The sequence below is a fragment of the Pteropus vampyrus genome, unplaced genomic scaffold (assembly GCF_000151845.1).
Source record: "Pteropus vampyrus isolate Shadow unplaced genomic scaffold, Pvam_2.0 Scaffold96, whole genome shotgun sequence".
NCBI classification, from domain to species: Eukaryota; Metazoa; Chordata; class Mammalia; order Chiroptera; family Pteropodidae; genus Pteropus; species Pteropus vampyrus.
Window position 1 is genome coordinate 3,265,265 of NW_011888877.1, and position 23,014 is coordinate 3,288,278.

The window sequence follows — 23,014 nt, forward strand, 5'->3', positions numbered from 1 at the left end:
TTCTTAAGCTCAGTGGTAAGTACATGGGTGAAAAATCTTGTTACTATTTTTTAAACTGCTCATAAGGTCCTAGAGACTGTTTATATATTTCATATGTCAAAATAGAGTATAGTCTTAATATTGGGAGACTGAACCCAGGGACCCCAGGTGTGGAAATCCCATGGCATTTACTAAGGATAACACATGAACATTTTGTCCACTTGAACTGATGCATTTTCTGTGAGCCGTTGATAATATTTTAGAGGATTTACAGTTTAGTACTTAGGAGACCTTTCTGAATGCACCTTGTATTTCTGAGTACAGTTTAGTACTTAGGAGACCTTTCTGAATGCACCTTGTATTTCTGAGTGACTGCAAATTTCAACAATGCCCACCGATGTGATTCCAAGAGTCGTGCCTCCAAAAAGAAAGTTAAGCCAGATCAGAGGACAAAAGACCTCAGTTCTCGCCCCCAATTCTTTGACTGACAGTGTCATAGAGCTACAAGCTAACTTCCACCGTATTCAGAAAATAGACTTAAGATCACCCTCGTATGGGAGGATTGCAAAACATAGGCTATTTTATGAAGACAGGCTAAAAGATGACAAGCCGATACTGCTCCCCTCTTATGCTTTCTCGCAGGACATTTTTCATCCCCACTCTTTAGTAGTACTAATGACAACGAGTTAAAAAACGATAATTTAATTATTTCTCTTTTCATGATATTTTAATAATCACAGTGATAATTGAAGGAACCTTCTGAAAAAGTTAACACAGCACTGATCAGTTCTATAGTATTAAGTAGCTGTGTCGTGCTTTGCCATTGACGAGTCACAGGCATAGACATTTGTACTGAGAAATCACACACACACACTCACAAACACACACACATACGCAGTGTCAGGAGACAGAAAGGTAATAACGTGGGAAGCATATGGATAGGAGGGCTGTCTCATAAGCAGACTGAGTACATGCTTCAGACATAGGCCAGCCAGGTAAAGGGCCCCTAAAATAGAAAAAGAGTTCAGTGAACTTACCCAGAAGCCAGCAACCAGAAAAATCTAACAAATTACTCGTTATTTTCAGGTTATCTGTGTCTTTTATGCGTTAGAGTTTAGCATCATTGTTGTTGATTTTTAAATTTATTTCATTTAAGGGGAAGTATCATAATCTTTGTAGAATTTAGAATTTTCAAAGGTTTAAATCTAACCTTAATAGCAGAAATAGTAATAGAATAGAGGCTGGAAGCAATGTAAATAATTTCAGTCTTTTGCTCTGCCTCTTGCTAAGTGTTTCACAATTTTTTTGAACGATAACATAAAGCCTATGATCAGAATGCAATATGCTAATCAGTTTACTCTAAATAACCCAGTGGTGTGGTTTATTTCATAATGTAAGTGACATTAAGTTAATTTCTTTAATACAAAAAAAAAGTTTTTCCTCCTTAAATAAATAAAGTAAATAATGACCTAACCTTCCCAGTACTTAGTCATTTAACAGGTCAAATGCCTTACCGGACAAAATATAAATGTGAAATAAAGTTATGAAAATGTTTACCATAGATGCCCGGGGGTGAGCTGGAAAATGTTTTGGAGAAAATGAGGGAAGTAAATGGTTAACTGCCCGCACACTCACTCATGCTGGAGGACACAAAAAGGTTCACAGCAGTTGTTAAATTCATTTAGAGAAACTCACTTTATTTTTCCAACAGCGCTCTCACCAGCTAATCTGTATTACAACCTGCAGGAGTCTTAATATTCTCAGCAGGATCAAGATTTGGGCCACACTGATTCAGCTATTTAATCTTGCAAGAGAACAATATTTGGCAGGAAAAGACCCCACAGCACTGAGGGGGCGTCCCAGAGGTTCGTTGTCAGCACAGACTGGGCCAAGAACACCCAAGGTGGAAACCAAGCCACACTAAGTAATGTTTACCATTTCCTTTCAGAAGCTCTCCACTCGAAACATCCCCACACTGTGCGTGTATGCAAAACATACACATCACATGCGCAGAGGTGGCTCTTACAGATACACGTATGTTTTTTAAAAGGCAAAATATTTTCCCAATATTCTGGACTGGGTTACGAAAACATTTTAGTTCCAAAGTATCACTACAGAGGTTGAGGAAAGAGATGAAGAAAATGGCCATGATTTTATTTTCAAAACCTTTCAACGTCTTCAACACCAAAAACCACAAGACAGAACATAGGTATGAATTACTAAATGTATGCAGATATTTATATTGATCTTTTTAACCATCCTGAAATTAATAAATTCGATGATCGATACTCTTCCATTAATGAACGTTTTTTTCCGTATTAATTCCATTTGATTAATTTGGATATTTTCTGGAAACCCATATACTGCCGGGTAGAGAGTACATAAAGAGACAAGTGAACTTAAAAACAACACTGATAGCACTGATTATCAAGAAAATGGTTCAGTAAAATGCTTCAAAAACTATTTTTAAATAGCAATGGCGAGGTTTCGATTCCTCGACCTTCCGATCCTGGTTAGTTGCGCCTCTGATAATAACACAGAGTTTCCCTCTGTCAAGCAGGTAACACTGTGCAGCAGTGACCTGCTCGCCTGGTGGAGGGTCAACTGCAAGCTCTCTGAGGTCAGGGGTCATATCTATTTCATTCCTCATTATATCCCACAGCACCCCTCCAGCAAAGTACCTGGCCCATAATTAACACTTTAAAATGTTTGTTAAGTCATTAATTGTTTTCAAAAGTGGTTTCCTATAGATAATTTTTTTAGATTTATAGATACCAAAAATATGCACATTTGAAAATGCAATAGGACTCTTTCAACAATCTCGCCTCGATCTACATTTCAGTAATGATGTCTCTCTCTGCACTCTAATAAGTAGCTGAGGGGCATTCTCAACCTTATCAGCTTCCCTCCTCCCTTCCTTTGCTCATTTCAATGCCATCTTCCTCCCCACAGACAACCTTTACATCGCACTGGGGTTCTCTTCCATAAAAGCCTTTCCTGGCCACTTCATGTGTGCTAGCATGAACATAAATGCACGTGAAAAGTGGTTGCCCATTTTTTCTGCAATCCACAGGGCCTGATGCAATGTGATGTCCATCACAACCTTATAATGAACAAACACACATGCCTGTGTAAGGTAACTGCGAAGACTACGTCTACTTCTACCTTATTCTTTACAGTCAAAGCACCGAGTCATGGAGGATTCGAACATGAACACAAAATGCTGCTTGCCCTTACAGGCCTCATGCTAATTACACAATGAAAGTACATATTCAAATCATTTCATTTTGGGGAAATCAATTCTATCAAAAGAAACAACTGCTACGAAAAACTAAAAGGTTTTTTTAAGTTTTTCTTTGATTTTTTCTAAATCTACCCTCTGTGTCACAGTTTGCTAGACAAAGGCAAATTTGGACACATGTAGTTTTCAGAATGCAATGATACAAAATCTTAATTCAAACAAATTGAAGGTTGACTTTGTTATGGTGAATATAACCACAAAAAGAAAAATCAATCAGAAATATGAACAAACCAACAAAAAATAGATCACGACTTCTTGCTTCTTGTCCTGGCAACCAAGTCTTCAGGTACTTTACAAAAGCAATAGGTCCTTCAAACATAAATTTAGAGCTATGCTTTTATAAGCAGCATTGCGTATAATTCTGCACAGAGGAAAAAAAAGCTACAAATGAGCTCTGACCACAGTGGAAGAAAAGACAGCTATAGTAGAAAGCAAAGCAAAAACTAAAAGCAATATTTATAATACCGTTCTTCTAGGAAAATGAAATACAAACTAGACAACATATCTGCATATACTTTTTAAGAATTTCTTGCTTCTGACTTTCAATCGTGCAATTTCTTCAACTGTATGACTTGGCTTGGGTTACCAATGGGTTTTAATTAAATCTCTGTATGTCTCCTGTGATTCACGACCTCCTAATAAGTTAAAAGGACATTTGACTATTACACTTATTAACTGGAAAAATGACAGATTTTAAATCTACCTCTAAAAATCTACAGAAATTATAATGATGTGACATAATTATTAATGACAGTCACATCTGGGGACTCCACAAATAAGATGTCTGGTTTCAGTACGTGCTCACTGTAGGTAGGTCCCGAAAGGTATAACAAAATCTGGAAGAAAATTCAGATACTTTTTAAGTTTAAAATCAGTATAATACACTGAAAATTGAGAATTTTTAAGAGCTAGTCTTTATTAGACATTCCCTGTGCCATAGGACTATTTCTTCTTTATTGTCACATCTCTGCCCTCCGTTTCCTTTACATCTGCCCCTGCCAAGCTGCCAGCACAGGACATGTGAGTGATCTACATAACTCAACTCAAACCTGGAAAACTAAAAACATAATGACTACTACTATAAGTTATCTTTCTTTCTATAAATGACTATGGCTCAACACTCCAAATAAAAAGAGGCCAATTAAGAACTGGAAATAGGACCGAGAAGGAATTTTGGTTTTCGGTTAAGATGGTTCAGTTTGAAAATAGGAAAAAATTAAAAACTGAATGCGTAAGTTTTCCTGGAATATGGCAACAGGTGGTGTCATCTACCTCTTCCCGAGAAACTGGCTGATGACAGTCGCTTACGGTTACAAAATGTATGTTACTTGTCTCCGCATTACTGTGACGTACGTAGGTCGTCCCTCACTTAGCCCTGTTATGAACTGAACTGCGTCCCCCCACAATTCCTATTTTGAAGCCCTCACCTCCATGTGACTGTATTTTAAGATGGCATCTTTAGGAAAATAATTAAGGTTAAATGAGGTCATCAGGATGGGACCCTGATCCTATTCCATTGGTGTCCTTGCAAGAAGAAGACGCTCCAGAGATCTCTCTCTCACGCGCACGCACCAAGGAAAGGCCACATGAGGACACAGCAAGGAAGCAGCCATCGCAAGCAGGGAGAGAGCTCTCCCCAGAAACCAGGCCTCTTGACTTGATCTGGGACTTGCAGACTCTAGAACTGGGAAGAAATAAATGGCTGTCGTTTAAGTCACATTGCCTAAGGTATTGTGGCAGCCTGAGCAGACTAATGCAAGCTCTATTTTCCTCAGGTACTTACGTACCTGAGAAAAAGAATCCCCCAGCTATGACATTTTAAAACAGGGGTGGGTCCTTGCATTTCTAAGAAAACGAAATTCTCAGATGCTACATCAGAAAGCAAATGGTCCCGCTTTCCTGAGAGAATACCACTGCAATCTTTGGATTGCAGAACCCACTGAACGTTTAAGTAAAAATCGGAGAAAGTGAAAAATGGGTGTTTATCAAGCAGCACAAAACAAATGACATATTCAAAGCCATTTTAAAAGCTAACCCCCTTGCAAAGGGAGGTTTCAAGAGAAGGAATTCGCAAAATTAGTCAACAGTTCAAATGTTATTGCCTCATTCATTTACTCAGCAGACATTCACGGAGTATTCGCTATATGCCAAGCAGTATTCTAGGCATTGGCAATTCTTTACCTCACTGTGGTCCTTTTCTTAGGAAAATTGTATTTGCCTACACTTTGAGGTGGATAGAAAGACAGATTCTTCTGGAAAAGAAAAAAAAAAAAACAACTTAAGGAAACGGAAAAAATAACACCCTTAAAAGAATTCAGTCATTTACCAAACAGGTACTGATTAAGTAACTACTTTATGCTAGAGAACGATGGAATGGAGGAAGAAAGATCTGGGATTTTTAAGGGGAAAAAAAAAAAAGATATGATATCTACATAGGTCTTCAAAGAGATGTTTGATTAAAATAAATCTAGAAAGATTATAACTCCCTTTAATAATCTCCATTATAAGATAAAATTCACATTATGCTAGCAAGATTCTCTCCTGAAAATATCAGTATGAGTGTGTTGATCAGGAGCCATCCCGAGTAAGCCGTCTCAGAGCCGGCAGCCTTGGGCAGAGTGAGAAGCCATGGGAAGACTTGTTGGCACAAGAAGCCAATTCATCTGTTTATCAATTTTAGCTCTGTGCTAGGCCCTGGGGCTACAGAGAAAACTACAGAGCCTGAATCTTCATACAGTTCAGTCTAGGAGGAAGAAAACTTACAATACGGCTATAGAATCAGACTGCCAGGTTGGAGACAGAAGGGCAAGGACCAGGAAGAGAAGGAAGCCTCTGAGCCGAGTATGGATATGGAGAGGGTGCAGATGGCCTTCCTGGCAGAAGGTTGGAGTGGGTGGGGTCCCAGGCCAAGGGAGACACCCAGGCTGGAGATCTCAGCTGGCACTAAAGCAGGGCAGCCTCACATTCCATGCTAAAGGTTTCGCATTTTAACCCAACGTCCATGGGAAGCCATTGACAGATTTTAAGGAAGAGAGTGACATGATTAAATATCTGTTTTAAGAACCTTGCAAGAAATCACAAGAAGAGTTTGGGAGGGAGAAGAGGCAGTACTGTGGCAGGCAAGGATGGTCAAGACAGTCACTCCCACGACCCAAGCAAGGGATAGGGAGGGCCTAAATTAGAGACTTGGCAGGAAAGGTAAGGTACAAAGCACCATGATGCACATCCTTGGAGATACAAAAAATAAATCGAAAAAGACATGGATGATCATCATCTTCACGAAGTTAGGGGGGTAAGACACATACCACTTGGAAGGCTCATTAAAACCAAAACGTGGAATGTGAGGCGTGAAATGAGTAGTACAGATAACAGTGCCATCACACGAAGCAGGGTGGTGACACAGAGACCAGAGGCTGCTGTAGCTGGGGTCTGAGGGTGTGTCTGGGATCGGGGGTGAGGGCGTCAGTTGCAGATGGTGCGAAATTGTTCCACACGAGGAGAACAACTCATGAAGAAGCCCAGCACAGAGTAAGTTAGCCAGGCCTAGAAGAAATGGAAGAATAGTGTTGACGGGCAGTGAAAGATAAGGTGAAAATAATTTAGGAGCAGACTGTGGAGGGTCGTTGGAGTCAGAATTAAGGGGTTTAGGAAATTAGACTTCATTCTTCTTAAAGTGGAGGTCCAGGGAAAGGTTTTTTAGTGGGTCATAATGGGTCTTGATGAAAGAGATATTTTGAAAAGAGTCATCTGGTGATAGTGTTTAAGATACAAGGGAAGGAGCCAAAATGCCTACAAGGAGATAAGGCCAGTTTGGAGGCTCCTGTATCAACTCAGGCAGGATAAGAGCCGGAACACTGTCGGAAAAGAAAGGAAGGGGGAAAAAAAAGACATTTCATGAAGGACAGATCTTCAGAAATTGTTTGCTGGATCCTTAATCTCCGTTTCCAAGAAGTCACATGTGTTAATTCTTTTGTTATGGGGGCCTTTCCCGAACCACCTCCCTTCAGACAAAGCCATTTTATAATCACTACTCTTGTACTTGCCATGCACAAGTAATTACTGGTCTGGGTTGTATTTGTTTTTTTAAGTGACTGTGGCTAAAAAATTGAGGATAAAAAGAAGAGATCAACCTTTGAAGCTCTGCCCTAGGTGGAAAAATAAAGCAAAACCAGGTGTAAGGGGAAACCACGGATTTGGAAATGAGAAAGGACCACGAGGTGATTTTCCGTACATTTTTCTCATGAAAGTATAAGTATTCCTTATAGAAATACTTTCCCTGAGGAGAGCTTGTTCACACACTCTAATTAGACCGGGGATGTCAAAGTGTTTCGAAACGGATAAAGCATTCATACATGTGTTAGGTATTATAAGGAAAATACATGTTAGTGCCCTATCGCTTTCTCTGACATATTTGATCTTTGCTTTAAAGATAATGCTACCGACCCACTGTTACTCAAGAACACGTCAGTCACTGGTGAGATAAGCTGGAGATAAAGCATGTCCATTAAAGTGACATATAAATTTGCTCTATGAAAATAATAGGCTTCAAGGGCTTGAATCTAATTCATTGACCTCATAACTAGTCATCTATGTTAATCAACCCAGTTATGAGTTAAAACAAAAGTACCGTCCCATGCTCTTTTCAAACTACTCCTGTGTACTAGACTTTACTACTCAGAATCAGAAGATTTCATATCAATTTTCATTAGTTATAAAACTCTTATGCTTCTTGTATAAGGAACAAAATTAACAAATACTCTAATGTCAACACTGAATGACTTTCTAACTCTTACCTTTCTTCTCTTTAAAAAAAAAATCCTTTTTTATGTTTGCTGAATATTAAAAGAAAGAAAAATACTATGTCAGTTGTTCGGGTTCATATAAGACCTAATTGCCTCATATACTCTAATTTTGCCACCAGTTTACAATTAGCATGCATTTCTCATGCATGAGTTGACCCAATTACATAACAAATTTTGCCTTTGGGGATTTCTCTTGACTGCTTGTCTTCTGCCCACCATACAACTCAATTTCACACCGTCAGCACCCTGAACACAGCCACAGTCAGCCTCTGTCAGAATGATTTATTTAAATTACAAACAGAGACCAGATCCCTAGATAGCGTCCCTACCCTCATGATCACCCTTACACTCAACATAACTTTGAATCAAATCTTTTAATAGTTCATAGATACTGCTATTCAATTATTAGGCCATGTTTACCTCCAATAATCTAATATTTTAAAGCTGACTCACAGAGTCTCTGGGAATGCAGTCAGCAGTATCTACTTGAGCTTATTAATGGGTATATAATTTATTTTGCATTCTAAGAAGTCAGTGAGAAATTATGTAGCCGCATCAATAAAACTAAAAATAATTACATTTCAATATTAAATTACAGAGAGACTCTTTTTTCCATAATGTTTTTTTCTTTTTAAAAAAAAAAAAAGGCTTTGATCTTAGCTTTTCTTGTCAAGCAAATAAGAGTTTCTTAGGAATGGGTATGTGAAATTGAAAATAGTAGTAAAGAAGGTATTTAGGAAACAGAATAGATAACTAAAATTGTAAATACTGACAGGGTAAGGGAAAGAATATAGAGCAGGTGAAAACACTTTCGTCTGTGTTGTCAGTGATCTAAGAAAAGGGTGTTCCAAAGATTTCCCCTGACGCTAACACACACGGGCACACCCGCACATATATGCAGAATGCATAATTCTTTCCCCTGTGAATCAAGGACAGGAACAAATCTTGACAAATCATATAATGATACACTTACTATTTCAGTCAGTCTGTATAATACAAGATTTGTCATCTGAGTTTTTCTTTTCCTTCCTCTTTATATAATATTTCTCCATCACCTGAAATAAATCAGAAAATATGCATCTAGATTTTATCTACAGCACAAAGATTGTAAAAGTCTCTCAGAGATGGACTTTACCATTTTATTTCACAATTTACCCACAGACTGTCTCAGCTAATTGAAAGTGCAGCTTCTATTAGTGTATAAGCAGGCGGAATGAAACACATAAATAATCGTCTCAAGGATGGATGAGTGTTTCTGCCTTGCTCTCCTGCTGCTGGTTCCCTGAATGCACTACTTATAAACTTGAAGTTGGCAACCACCTGAATAAGAAACAGCCTTTAAAGGCTAGAGCTGTAAAGACAACGGGGGTGGGGGGGAGGGGGAGTGTTATTCTCTTTTTTAAACAAAACTTTATTAGTAACAGTTTTCGAATATGTTTACCAAAAAAAAAATTTTTTTTTTAAATGTCCAAAAGCACAGGGATTCCTCAATTCCTCTTAAGAAAGTTTTCCTAAAATGTCACTAAGTAAAAAAACATGGAGATGTACTAGGACATTTCTGCCATTTCTGAATTTATGTCCTAGAATTGGGTAGGGGGAGCAGACAATTAGACCTCTTCTGGAATTGCACGGAAAAAAAAATTTTACTTGGAAATCAGTTCTGTTTCTTTCCAACCATTCAGTAAATTCTGAAATCCTGCCTCTTTTCTTATTCTTTCTGCAGCTCTACTAAGTGAGTAATATAGCAGAAGGACTTTAAATTGCGGCATTTGATGATAAATCTCCCAGGTTCAATATCGTCAAAAGAAGGAAGTCAAGACTAAACCCATTCTCACCCCTTCATTACATACAATTTCAAATTTAGAGCTGTATTTTACCCAACAGCTCAGTAACATATGCAGACGGAGTGAACGTTTCCAAGTGATTTCAAATCCTGGACAAATGAATACGGGAGTGTCTGAAAAAATTTCACAGAACTGACACAGACACAAGCAATCAAAAATGTCCATCCATCCAGAACGTATTACCCAAAACACCCAGGAATTGTCATTAAATCCACCGTTTTATATCTTTATATTTTCTTTAGTCCAAAGGGGAATAAAGGCAGCCTAGAAAGATCCAGATGATATTCAAAGATAAAAATCAAGTAAAAAAAAAAAAATAAGAAAATGAAACAAATGAAAAAACAAAGGTTGCGAAGACCCTGACTTAGTTAATCCACCTACATCAATCTATATTAAACTCGGAGCTCAAATCTTATATCCCTCGTCATTTTCAGGATGAGTTCACTTCGTCCCAGCATCTCCAGCAGGAAGATTCTGGTGTCTGTCCAGTCTGGACATTTTCTCACCTACTTCCTCTCAAAACAGACACAATCCAGGACACTGCCAAAAATATCTGTCTGGATTTGGCCAATATATTTCAGTGTTTGGGTTTATCTGAAAATAATGTGGAAAAATGAACTAGCCAAAGTACCTCCTTGCAGATTAATCCAAGTTTCTTATAGAAAAAAAAAAAAAAAAAGCATTGAGTAATATGGAAAACCCCGTGAGGTCACGGAAAAAGTTCATAAAGTTGCAGCCTTATAAATGAATAATAAATTCACTAAACCTCAGAATATTTTACAGCTTCCTTTCTTCAAGAGTAAATCCCTAAGGTAATGTTATGAAATTTATATTTGTTACTGCTATCCAAACATTAGTAGGCCTCACCCTGGCTAAAAGAACTACTTGCAAGCCTGCTGTGGTTGCCCAAGAGCTCAGTAACATATGCAATTGCCACCCCCCCCCAAATCAATGTTATCTAAATTATATGCTTTTAAAAATCAGCATTATCTAAATTATAGGCTTAGTAACATAGATTTTTAAATGTAGATTTATACATACCTGTGTTACGAGAGAGTTTTTTTTTTTTTTTTTGCATAATTAATGATGGATCTGCAAACAGCCTCTGGTATTGATTGTATAAAATGTATATTCCTGCTAATGATAAAAGTTGGTGAAATGATCAGTTCTTTCCTTATCGAATATGAATCTTGACTTAATTTGAATATAAATTAAAAGGCTTACCTTTGAATCCACTGCAATCCTTACGTTAGCTGTCACGTGGATGTCTTAGGTAGTAATATTTAGTTCTTTTTGAAATAAATTCTGTGATAGTCGAAGACTGATAATACAATTTTGTTTTGTGCAGCATTATTTTTATTTATTTTTTTTAAGTTTCTCCAAAAAAAAAAAAAAAATCCAGGAAAGGAAATGCTACTGAATGTAACTGCCAGTAGAATATATTTCTAATTTATTTTTTTTTTAGAGCAAAAATAGGTTTTCGATTTAAGGAAAGAATGGAGAGAAAGATGAGGAGAGAAATCTTCAGTATTCGTGATTGGGGGGTTGTCGAGATAGAGTCGAAAAACTTAGGAACAAAACCTCTGAATCCTTAAAATTCAACCCTTTCTCTTCAAAGGAAAAATGTCTTTACTAAAATAAAATGTCCATTTAAAGAGCAAAGAATGGATAAACCTTAGAGAATATGGGAAAACGAAGTGTTTACCTCTTCTCACTCCCTAAATGTTTTTTAGACATCATTCTGTTTTCGGAACTTTTGACAAATAAAATTATTTCTCGATTTATATACTACAATTCTATCTGCAAATTGTCACTCTATATATGATGATGGCCAAGTATTAGTGAGTTTAAAACCATCTACTAATTAAACATTCCCTGGAAATTAAGGCTATATCACTTATAACATCTAGATATACAGTATGAATCCTGCATATGTGTGCATACTTTTATATCATATACACAGTTGTTGATTTTCATTCATATTTCCTCTTGGATATCTAATATCGAACCACTTTTTCTGAAAAAAAAATCATTTTGAAAAATTTCATTTAATACTTTGGAAGAAACAATCACAGGCATGAATTTCAAAAATTAAGAATAGCTGTTTATCCACCTTTAATTTGTACTGAATTAATACTTTTTGGTATTACGCTCTAGATAATAGGCTTTGAACTTTTGCTAGTCTCAATTTTCTTTTTCAAAAAAATATATTACTGAACAAGACACAGCTTCCAAATCCAAAGGAACTTCATATATAAATGTTTATTTCAAAAAATTTGATGTAATATGTCATTTCAACAAATATGTAAAGTATGAAATCTTATATACACATAATTAGCAAATGTGAGCTTTCTCGAGATACTTGACCTTATATATGTATTTTTTGTATGCTTATCCACAGCAAGATAAATAATTGTCAGGCTTTTGAATTTAACTATGAAAGTCCCATTTGGGGAAAAAAAAATCAAAAGCTAAGAACCATTCAACATGGAATAAGATGCTACATCACAATAACTTCTTTTAATAGCGATGACTGTATTTCTGAATATGCCTTTAATTTATTTAATTAGACAGATTTATTTAGTAACTGTATTCAGTAAATCAATTTAATTATATAAATTAAAAGTGTATTCAGAAATATAGTTATCGCTATTAAAGTGTTAGGCTCTAGATAACTGTGATGAAATCAAAGGGAAGGAATTTCACAAATGAACTTGGCATATTTTATGAGTACGCTGAGTACTGTTTGCATACCGTATAGCAATGAGAACACTTCTAAGCCGCCTAATGTCACTCTCTCATCCAAACACACAGGTTAGGGCTATTGCATCACTGAACAAACTGTCACCTACGTTACTGATTTGTTCCTGAGTCCTCTTCAGCCTCTGTAACTCAGGAGTGTCTGTGACGACGCTGAAGGCCCTTCCTTTGCTTTCTTCGAAATCTCTTTTGTACTTGACCTAAAAGGAGAGATGAAAGAAAGAAAGAAAAAGGAAAATAAACAGAGGAGTCACAAATCCCTCTCAGGATAGGTCTGGGCCAAAGAAGCTGCTAAAATTGGAGGCGATGCCTCCAGACACAGTTCTATCAGCAAGCGGCACAGTGAGAGGCAGCGGACCATAGCCAGACTGCCTGGTTTGTATCCCAGCAACACCACCCACTGTGTGACCCAACGCAACTTACTTAACCACTCTGTGCCTTGGGCTCTAATCCATAAAATGGCATCGACAATAACAATATTTAAATAATGTAATTTAATAGACAGTAAGGATAGGACCAAATCTCCTAATACTCGTACCTGGACAATAGCAAGCAAGCAAGTGCTCTGTAATAGTTACTATTATTATCATCACCAATAGTTGCACTACTGCTAAAGAAAAAAAAAGAAAAAGAAAAGAAAGCTTAATCTTCTGCTTCTGTGTCCATCTGGTCAGTAACAAAGTATCATGTTGAGCCTGGTCTGTTCTATGGAGAAGGAAGACATACAAAATCATCCACAGCTAGCCTGGTCCTTACAAAGTTTTTATTCTATTTCATCAGGCAAAGCATGCAGACATGATTGTACAATGCGGTAATTGCTACATGTCAAGTATGTAAATGCTTATGGAAATATTTATGAAATAGGCCACACCTAGAGATTAAAAGACTTCAAGCACATGCCTTTGGCATACTGTGTGCTGAGGTACCTAAGATTTTTTTTCGGTATTTAAATTTACTTCTTTTCTAATTACAACCCAGTGAAGCTGAATTTTGCAGTTTACTCTAGGGACCAGAATAGCTAATGCTTAATCTTACTAGAGCCCAATCTTCTATTATTAGCATAATGATAATAGCTGTCACTCCAGTGAAATATTCTGCTTGTTAATGACTGAGTTGGGTACATCACTTTGACTGTTCTTATTTCTTTAAAGGCCTAAATAGCAAAAGAATATGGAAACGCAGTTTTGATAGCCCATTTTACATTCATAATTATCAGCCTCAAATTAAAACTTAAATTAATAATTAACATTAGGGGTAGCTAATAAAAGTATGTTTCTGTAAGCGTAACTTTCAGTATAAATTTTAAAAGTTTCCTTAGCTGAGCATGGAATGATTGTTGAGTCATGTCTGTATTCAAATATTCAGTTCTCTCAGGCACTATTGTCCTTGAGGCTACTGGGAGATTTCTTTTTACCAGAAAAGCTTAAAAGAAAAAAAAAAAAATTCCAGATGACAACAAATACACCAATCTAGATACTCACATCACTTTAAGCTTAAAAATACCTAATTTTCTCCACGTATTGTCATTTAAGTTTATAAAAGTACTAAAACCCTTACATGAACTATTTCCATAAATTAAAGGTCAAATAAACCACATTATTTTTCTTCCATGGAAAATGCTGAATGAGATTAAACTTCTAACCCTCAATCTCCCAGCATGTGTGAAAATACACACACCGGTGTATTCTCAGTGTTTTATGCCTAACTAAGCAGGGAAGCCATTTAGCTTTGCTTGAAATAAGCACTAGGGCGCAAAATAGTAATATAATAACAAAGATGACAAGGTTATAATAGCAATGAGCATGAAAAAAGTAGAGGAAAAAAATCTATAAACCAAGTTCTAACATCATTTACGCTGGTTCCAGAGAAGACACAATCACATATTTTTCTGTGATTAGTTGACTTTTTAATGGCAATTTCTAAAGAAAAAACTAAAAAGAAAAACCATTAAATCCCCAAATCATAGCTTTTGAGTAGATTACCATTTAACAGTCCTTTCCACATTCATAAAACGCATAAGGATCATGATTTGGGCTTGCACCAAGCGACTAGTTTTAAAGAGTATACGACCATCTCCATAAATGGTTTGCAGAGTTTCAGAAGATGTGTAATCTTCTGAATGGCGTGATCCATAACCAAGCCTCACATAGTCTAAGCACCAACTCACCCAATCTTTACTGCATACAGAGAGCCTTCGAGCCGGTAGTCAGTGTCTCTCTTTTCCATATTCCCATCCTCTTACATCCTAGCTCTTAGATCTACAACACATGAATCTTGGGGTCAAGGGCATAACCTTACTCATCTTTGTAATCTCAGAATCCAGGTTAGCACCTGGCCTACAAGAATTGATCAATAAATGATCAAGAAAGAGGAGGATGGAGGGAGAAGGGGAAAGGAAAAGAAGAAAGGTGGAAGCAGAGAGAGAGGGAGGGAGGCCCCGTTCCAGAGGTAAGAGCGGAAGCTCATTTTCAGGGACTGGAAAATGAATCCATTTGACTGCAGCCTCTGGTGGACGAGAAAGAGCCAGGAAATTAAGCTAAGAAATATAGATCTAGACTAGATTTGGAAAGAAATTGCTGGCCATAGATCCTCACTCAGTCCATGTGGGGCACTGTAATAAAAATGCCATAGACTAAGCAGCTTATGAACAACAGAAATTTATCCCTCATAGTTCTGGAGGCTGGGAAGTCCAAGACCAAGGCCTGGGCAGACTCAGCGTCTGGGAAAAGCCCACTTCCTGGTTTGCAGACGGCCCTCTTCCACCTTATGGAGTGGGAGGGGTCGGGGGGCTCTCCAGGGTCCCTTTTACAAGGGCACTAATCCCATCCATGAGGGCTCTACCTCCTTGACCTAATCACCTCCCAAAGGCTCCACCTCCTAATACAGTCACCTTGGGGATTAGGTCTCAACATGTGAATTTGGGCAGGGACGCAAACACTCAGACCATAGCAAGTGCTCTTGTATATTAATTTATTCAACATTAACTCAACAAGTATTCATTGAGCCTCACATAAGTTAGAAACTCCTGCTCTTTCCTCAGTAAAAATGCCTTCCTTTTCCCTTATGCTTCAGCATTGGATGTGAAATCATCATCATTTCTGATCTCTTATCTACTCTCCTGTTAAAAAGTATTTCATGATGATATTATGAATAATAACGGCAGTATTCTCAAAATGCCATGCTCTGGAAACTCCCCCTCAAATGTTCACTCACTCGATCCTTTGTTCATTCAACAAATGTTTATTGAGCACCTACCATGTGCCAAGTATGGTTCCAGGGGTGGGAACAAGGCAGCAAAGAAAAGAGTCAGCAATCCCACCCCTCAGAGACCTCATATTAATAGTGGGAGAGACAGAAAAGACATAAGAAGTGGAATAAATGGTAAGAGAAAAATAAAGCTAGAAAGCAGTTGAGAAGGCTCAGGAATGCTGCCCTTTTAGATAGGGTGGTGGTCAGGGAAGTCCCCAATGAGACGGTGACATTTCAGTGAGACCTGAAGGAATCGAGAGCTGTATGCAGAGCAGCGACATGCCAGACTTCCGATTTAACAGCCTCTTCCTGGCCACTGTATTAACCCACTGGAGTGAGCAGGACAGAAGCAGGAGGCTAGTTAAGGGGTAGGCAATTTTGGTCCTTCTTTCCCAGCCATCCACTATTAAAGAATTGTCCAGGGTTGACAAAAGGCAGAAAGAGTCCTTGGGCCCAGCCAGCCTCAGACCACAACCTCACCGGCCAGGTGAGCTGCACACTCTTGTTGGAATAGGGCAGGAAGGACACAGGAGGAAGACTCAAGATGCCACTGTGAGTTCAGAAAAGTAATGCGGTCTTCGTTCCCTATGGGCTTATCCCTTCAAAGCTCAATAATGGCCCTTTGAAAATGCATTCTTAAAGTCAATGTAAGAAATATACACGATAGGCAATTTGATTGGCCATATTCTTCATGAGTAACTTAAAAATGCATTTCAAATATTAAGTTCTACCTGATATTGACATTCCTTATGTGTATGTATATGCATGTGTACACACACACATAAATATTGATCTTCCTGTACTACAGATTAGAACCTTAAAGCAAGAATCAAAAGTCTTGAATTCAAGCCCTAAATCTGTCCTTTGATCTTGATTCGTTCAATGTCTCTAACACTCCTGATCCTCAGCTATAAAATGGAAAAAGAAAAAAAAAAAATAGCAACATGCTACACAATGTATAGAGGATTAACAGAAATAACATGTGAAAACATCAAGCAAGGACACACCCTAATTAGGTCCTTAGCAAATACTAGTTTCCTCCTCTTACTACATTTCAAAAATGACCTTAAGTATGATCATGTCTGCCAAAGGGTGCGTGCTCAGTGATATTTTATGTTTGGAGCCATCAGCAAGCAACATTCAGAAGTTCATACAGAGAGAGAGGCTGGAAACCAGGGTGGTTCTGGCCCAGTGGAAGAAAAAGTTTCACTGTAATAGAAAAAGAAGACTTTTAAAAAGCCAAATAGTGAGCAGAGTTGCAAACTGAATTATTTGCTAATCCTAAGATATAAGTTCTCTGCCCCAAATGCTGCACGTACATAATTATTACTATTATAACAATATAAATAAATGTAGAAAATGAAGAAGAAGACCATTCTTAGGCAGAAAGCCATTTCTTATGAAAGAAGCCAAGTGGAACCAGAGACTAGCAAATTGTTGAATGATGAACTAAAAGAAATTAAATAAGTTTGAGCAATAAGATGGATATAGCTCAGCAGCTCCAGCCCCAACTATGCTCTTCTCCAAAGAAACCCTTGACCGTGAACATGTCGAGAACAACCTGTTCATAATAACATTGTTTATATTATCAAAAAATTGGAAACAACCTAGATATCCATCCAGAGGAGAATGAACAAATTATTGTATCTTCCCACAGTGGGATATTAGCCAAGTGTGAAAATGCACTACAGCCCCGTGGATCCATATGGATGAATCTCAAAAACATTTGGATGAAGGGGGAAAAAAACCAAGGCATACATATAAACGTGGCAAATAAATGGGGGGAAAGGGACTTGATAAACATGACATCCATGGGAGATGTGAGATCTGCTTATGGAAGGGGAACTTCGTGGTGATGTTCAAGTTCATAAGATGGAGGGTAGATTGACACTTAAAACTTTCATGTACTTTCCATATATTCTTTTGTATTGATCAAATATTTGACAATCGTTTTCAAAGAAAGCGGGGACAGAGTTTTAAAACCCCACACGGGGAAGCTGAAGTACCAAAAAGTTAAACCAAAGTCATGAGCAGAATAGAAAAAAAAGACGAAAACCAGGAATTCCGTGGATATTTTCAGTCAGCTAAAGACAAGACTTGCGTTTTCCATAAATGACAAGTGATCGAGCCAGTGGACATCCCTGTGCGGAAAGTTAAATCAGTCTAACTCTAAGTGTCTTCATTTTAATGAAGCTGTTTGACTATATTGACAAACGCTGAATCAAAGCGAAAAGGCGGGAAAAGTAGAAATCGAGAGAGAGTGAGAGGGTGTTCCAAACGGGATCTCAAGTGAGAAAGAATTAGCAATAGCAGCAGTGCCGATCGAGGCAGACCAGACAGTGAAGAAGATTCCAGGGCCAGAGGAGTCAACAAAAGGAGAACAGCATTTAGCCTTGTCAGAATGTGTTTCACGGAAGCCTAAAATCTACAGACGTATTTACTACCGATTCATGTCATTCTCCTCTTTATCTCACACATTTAAAAGTCTCCACCCAATACAATGAGATCAATGACCAATTTTATTATCTTTCATGGCATGATGGATATTTTACATTTATTCAAGGGGAGATTGTGCGGGTCGCATCAGTCTGACCTGCAAAATTTATCACTCTGTTATGTACTATCTTGCATAGTTCAGTAGATGTTAAAGTACTGGAGAATGCGGACTATATGCTTCTTTCTATCCATCGTGTTTTGCTTGGTGCTAAGTAAATATTAAAAGCTTCATAACTATTTTGTAATTGAATATCAGTTTTGTATTTTTTTAATGTCTAAAATGCAAAAATTGGCTAGTGTCACAACGCTAGATGGGAATTAAACAACCACAAAGGAGAATCTGATTAAGGGGTTTTTTTAAAAGGTGAAGTTAATTTTAACACATGTTAAGTCAAATGACTCAAAAAAGCAAATTTGCTTTTTATAAATTAATGTCATAATTTGTAAGTTTATGGTTAATTAAAGAAAATTAATTTTTTAATTACCTTTTTAAACATAATTTCTAAGCATTAGAATAATTTTCATAGATTTCTAAACCTTAAATTAGCCTTTCACTGCATTCGCAGGGGTACTTACTGATATTTACGGATTTGTCAGTTTTCTATGTATATTCACAATCCAATTTTATCAGATTTGGACTGCCTTTACTTTTAACTGAATTGTTTTCAGTTAAAAAACACTAACATCTCAATTTGGTTTGAAATGAATACTCTGAATACATAATAAAACATATCTTAATTAATTTCTCAATAAGCTAATTAAATATCACCCCTAAGACTTACTTAAATGTAGCTTAGATGTTAACGGTGCAGGCTCAGAATTTGACAAATTTGGCTCTCACTTCATCTCTTATTAGCTGTGTGGTCTCAGGCAAGTTATTTACTTAATCTCTCTAAGCCTCAGTTTCTTTGTGTACAAAATAAGCATAACCGTACTACCGTATAGATAGCCCTTCTATGAGAATTAAGTGAGATGACAATAATAATGCCTGACACCTATTGACTGTCTACTACGTCCCAGGCACTGCACTGAAAACATCTAGAGAATATATCCTGCCACAGAAGCCAGCACTGTGCCTCCTACCTTGGGAGTTAAAGTCTTCTGGAACAAAAGAATATAAATCAATGAAATAAAAATTAAAATATATTTTACCTGCATTATCTTTACACAAATCCTAGTAGGTATGCATTTTAAAGCCCGTTTTACTGACGAAGGAAGGGAGTTTGAGGAAGTGACAGAGCAAATAGGGAACAGAAGTCTCTCTCTGCCATGTCCCCAGAGATTACCTTTCAATTTACCAGACGATGAAAAAAAAAAAAAAATGCCAAAATGAAAAATACCAAGATGAACACAAATAAGATATAAATAATGTCCTGTAAAAAGAGAGGAAAGTGAGACCAACCAAATATTTCGAAGTAGAGGATTCCAGAAGACCTACGTAACTGAAAATTGTAGCTAATTCATTTTCTATAATGGGAACTGTTGACGTCACAAAAGGGACAAAAATTATCACCCATGAAAAAGTTTAACACAGTTCACACTTTTCATTCAAAACGTGTTCTCGGGTGCTTCTTTTGAACAAAATGAATGTTTAAATATTTGATTAATAAGGATCAGGCCGGAGGGGAAAAGGCCATTGACAAATTGTAGTATTGGTGAAAATATTGATTCAAAGCAAAAAATCTTATCTACATGGATAAAGAAAATTGGGGCTGAAACTATATACAACTATTGCATATTTTCACTAAGAATTTCACAATAGAAAAAATGTAACTAATGCACCAAATTCTGCCTATGAGTTATAAATTACTCTGGAGAGTAAATTAAGTTTTTGGTGATGATGATTAACTTCTTCGGGAAACTAAAGTATCATCCAATCAACTATCTGGGTATTACAGAGGCAAAAAAAAAAAAATTAATATTCTAATACCTGATGTAGTCCTGAAGAGTAATTGGCTCGTAGGGCCTAACTATTGCTGATTTATGTGGCAGTGTTACTTTTTAAATAACATTTAATAATTCAGATGGTTAATGAATTTTGATTTCTGGACACGTGTTCTCTCAACTATTAATCCTTTAAAGAAAGCCAGCCTCATCCCATTACATGATTATGATTTTTAAATATAAATTGCCTAATTCACACGCAGAATGGAATACACCGAAATTATTTTGAATCAGAAGATATCGTGCAAGGTTAAATTAAGGAGAAGATAATAAATTACGACAGGGAACATTCCTGTGTGCATGGTCTTAATTATAAAGTATTAAGAAATGAGTCCTTTCCAGTTAGAAAAAAAAAATAGGGAATTAGTAATTTAGAAAAGAAAGCTACATCCAAACTTCAGTGAAGAAAAGAAATAAAGATAAAATCAAGAAGCAAGCAAATGTAAACAAACAGCTGAACTAACATAAAACAGTCATCAAAGTGAAAATAACCTGTCCTTCATCTCAGAGAGTCACAGCCGATGAAGGTGACAGATGATTCCTTTCTTACATATGCCTGCTCCCTAACAGATTGATAATGTCATTAAAATTGGTCCTAACGACCCCCTACACCTGCGATGGCATTATCCGTCAGGTGACACCGACTGTTTTTCTATAAGAAAACGTGCTTCTTCCACTCTACAAAACTAAAAAAAGGAAAATAAAAGCTGTAACAGAAAAAAAAATGCAAAAGAACAAATCGAAATGCATTATACTTAATATACACAAAAATGACAGTGAAATTAGCTTCCATGATCGATGACTTTCACCACACAGAAAAACCCATGGATCTCAGCCAAGGCATTTTAATCAAAAAAAAAAAAAAAATTAAAGATTAAATCCTTACCACAAAATGTTATTTAAAACATAAATCTCCTAGAAATTTCTACAGGTTATTAACATATCTATGGTACAGCTAGAAACTTATACTAATTCAGGTCTTCCACAGGGAAGAAACTACTAAGAAATAAATAGGTTGGAAGTGTTGAAGAATAAAGTGAAGAATTATGGCTTCTCAGGCTTCTTAGTTAACACTGAGAGCTTCGCGTTGATTACAGGTGTCAGTTTTGAGAAATGCTGGCTTGCTGCCTCCCTGCTATGTATCAGCAGCTTTGATTTATTAAAGAGCTACAAGACATCAGACGTTACACTGGGCCTTTGACAGACTAACTCACTTTATCTTCAAAACTACTCTGTAAAAGAGATATCCATTTTACCATTTTTTTACGTAGGAGAAATATAGTGGAAATCTATTGTTTGGCCTACCCAAAACCTCCTTTCTTCCGGAAAGATTCCCACGCCTCACTCCCTCCATTTAGGTTTTCTCAAGAGGCGCCATTTTCCAGCATGACCCCACTTCCTTCACCACCACTGACCAGCCCAAACAGAGTCAGTCATCTGGCCTAAGCTAGTCCAGGTCAAGATGCTTGGGGGATTTGGTAATTGGAACCCAAAGTGTAGAGTGAGTCTCTCCCTCTGGTAACAAAACTCTAAGATTTAAAACTATTGACAGTCAGGTCTGCCACTACCCGAATACTGAAAGGCAGATGTATCTCACCTGTCAAAGAGAGAATCCTGGCCTAGTGGCACTTGAGTCCTGATCCCCACAGTTCCTGAAGCCCAAACAGACACATTCCTGCCCTTGGATTTTTATACTCTAATATCCTCCAAAAATTACCATTTTGTTCAAGTTGACAAGGGTTGGGTTCTTTGTCCTTTGCAGCCAAGCATCCTAATTAATACAGGAAACTGCAGTTTAGTGGTTAAGACACGGGCTAGCTAGCATCACCATCTGGTGGATGGTAGAGTCAGAATTCAAACCCAGATCTATCTTGAAAGACTCTGTTCCCTCTACCCTACCATGCTACAAGACAGTAATTCAAACATTTTGTAAACTTCAAAGACCTTCACTTAGATCGAAATGTAATTTTAGTGAAAATATACCATTATTTCTTTTTAAAAAATAGATTTTATTTTATTTTTCATTTATTTATTTTTATTTTTTAGGCGAGGCAACCCTTGGTTGACCTCACAGATTGCAAGGACCTTGTCAGCTTACCATCCTTTATTTTTTTTTTTTATTTTTTAATGCCTACAGCACCTGGTCTTCCTAGGTGGTCTCCGATCCAAGTACTAACTGGGCACCAACTCTGCTTAGCTTCCAAGATCAGATGGGATCAGGCTTGTTCAGGGTAGCATGACCGTAGACAAAGATTAGATTTTAAACAATAGTGCAAATGAGATCTTGAATAATTTTAAATTGTCTTATATGTTACATACATTAGCCAGTATTGGATATTTAAACGTTACACACACTACCAATTGCACACTCAGTAGGTAGGTGTTCATCAAATGAGTGCGTGAAAAACTAAAATAACTACTTTGAAATTAAACTTTAAAATGATTACCATCCTCAAGCACCAACTTAGAAAAGTCTGTAATTTATTCAGTATTTTCACTTTTAAATTAACTCTGATTTCCAACATGAAAAATTAGATACTAAATTATTTAAGAAAATCCCAAAGTTTAACTTACCATTATAATTAGAAAAACTACTTCATAGGCCTACACATCGATTAATATATTATCTTGGCTGCATT

General features: G+C 37.0%; 1 protein-coding gene and 1 pseudogene across 3 annotated transcripts in view; both read right to left on the reverse strand.

The window, feature by feature from the left end:
• The window catches only part of NEBL (nebulette), a 153,551-nt gene extending 140,665 nt beyond the window's left edge, over positions 1 to 12,886 (reverse strand). The window contains exons 1-4 of one of the 3 annotated variants that reach the window (XM_023533124.1): positions 12,779 to 12,886; positions 11,151 to 11,247; positions 10,968 to 11,063; positions 9,056 to 9,137 (exon numbers count right to left, since the gene is read on the reverse strand). The gene's annotated coding sequence lies outside the window, so the exon portion shown is untranslated. The remainder of the gene's footprint in view (positions 1 to 9,055; positions 9,138 to 10,967; positions 11,064 to 11,150; positions 11,248 to 12,778) is intronic. The other 2 variants (XM_023533122.1, XM_023533123.1) reach the window with 2 other exon arrangements.
• Positions 12,887 to 22,503: 9,617 nt separating this feature from the next.
• On the reverse strand, positions 22,504 to 22,623 carry LOC111742555 (annotated as a pseudogene).
• Between the last annotated feature and the right edge of the window lie 391 nt (positions 22,624 to 23,014).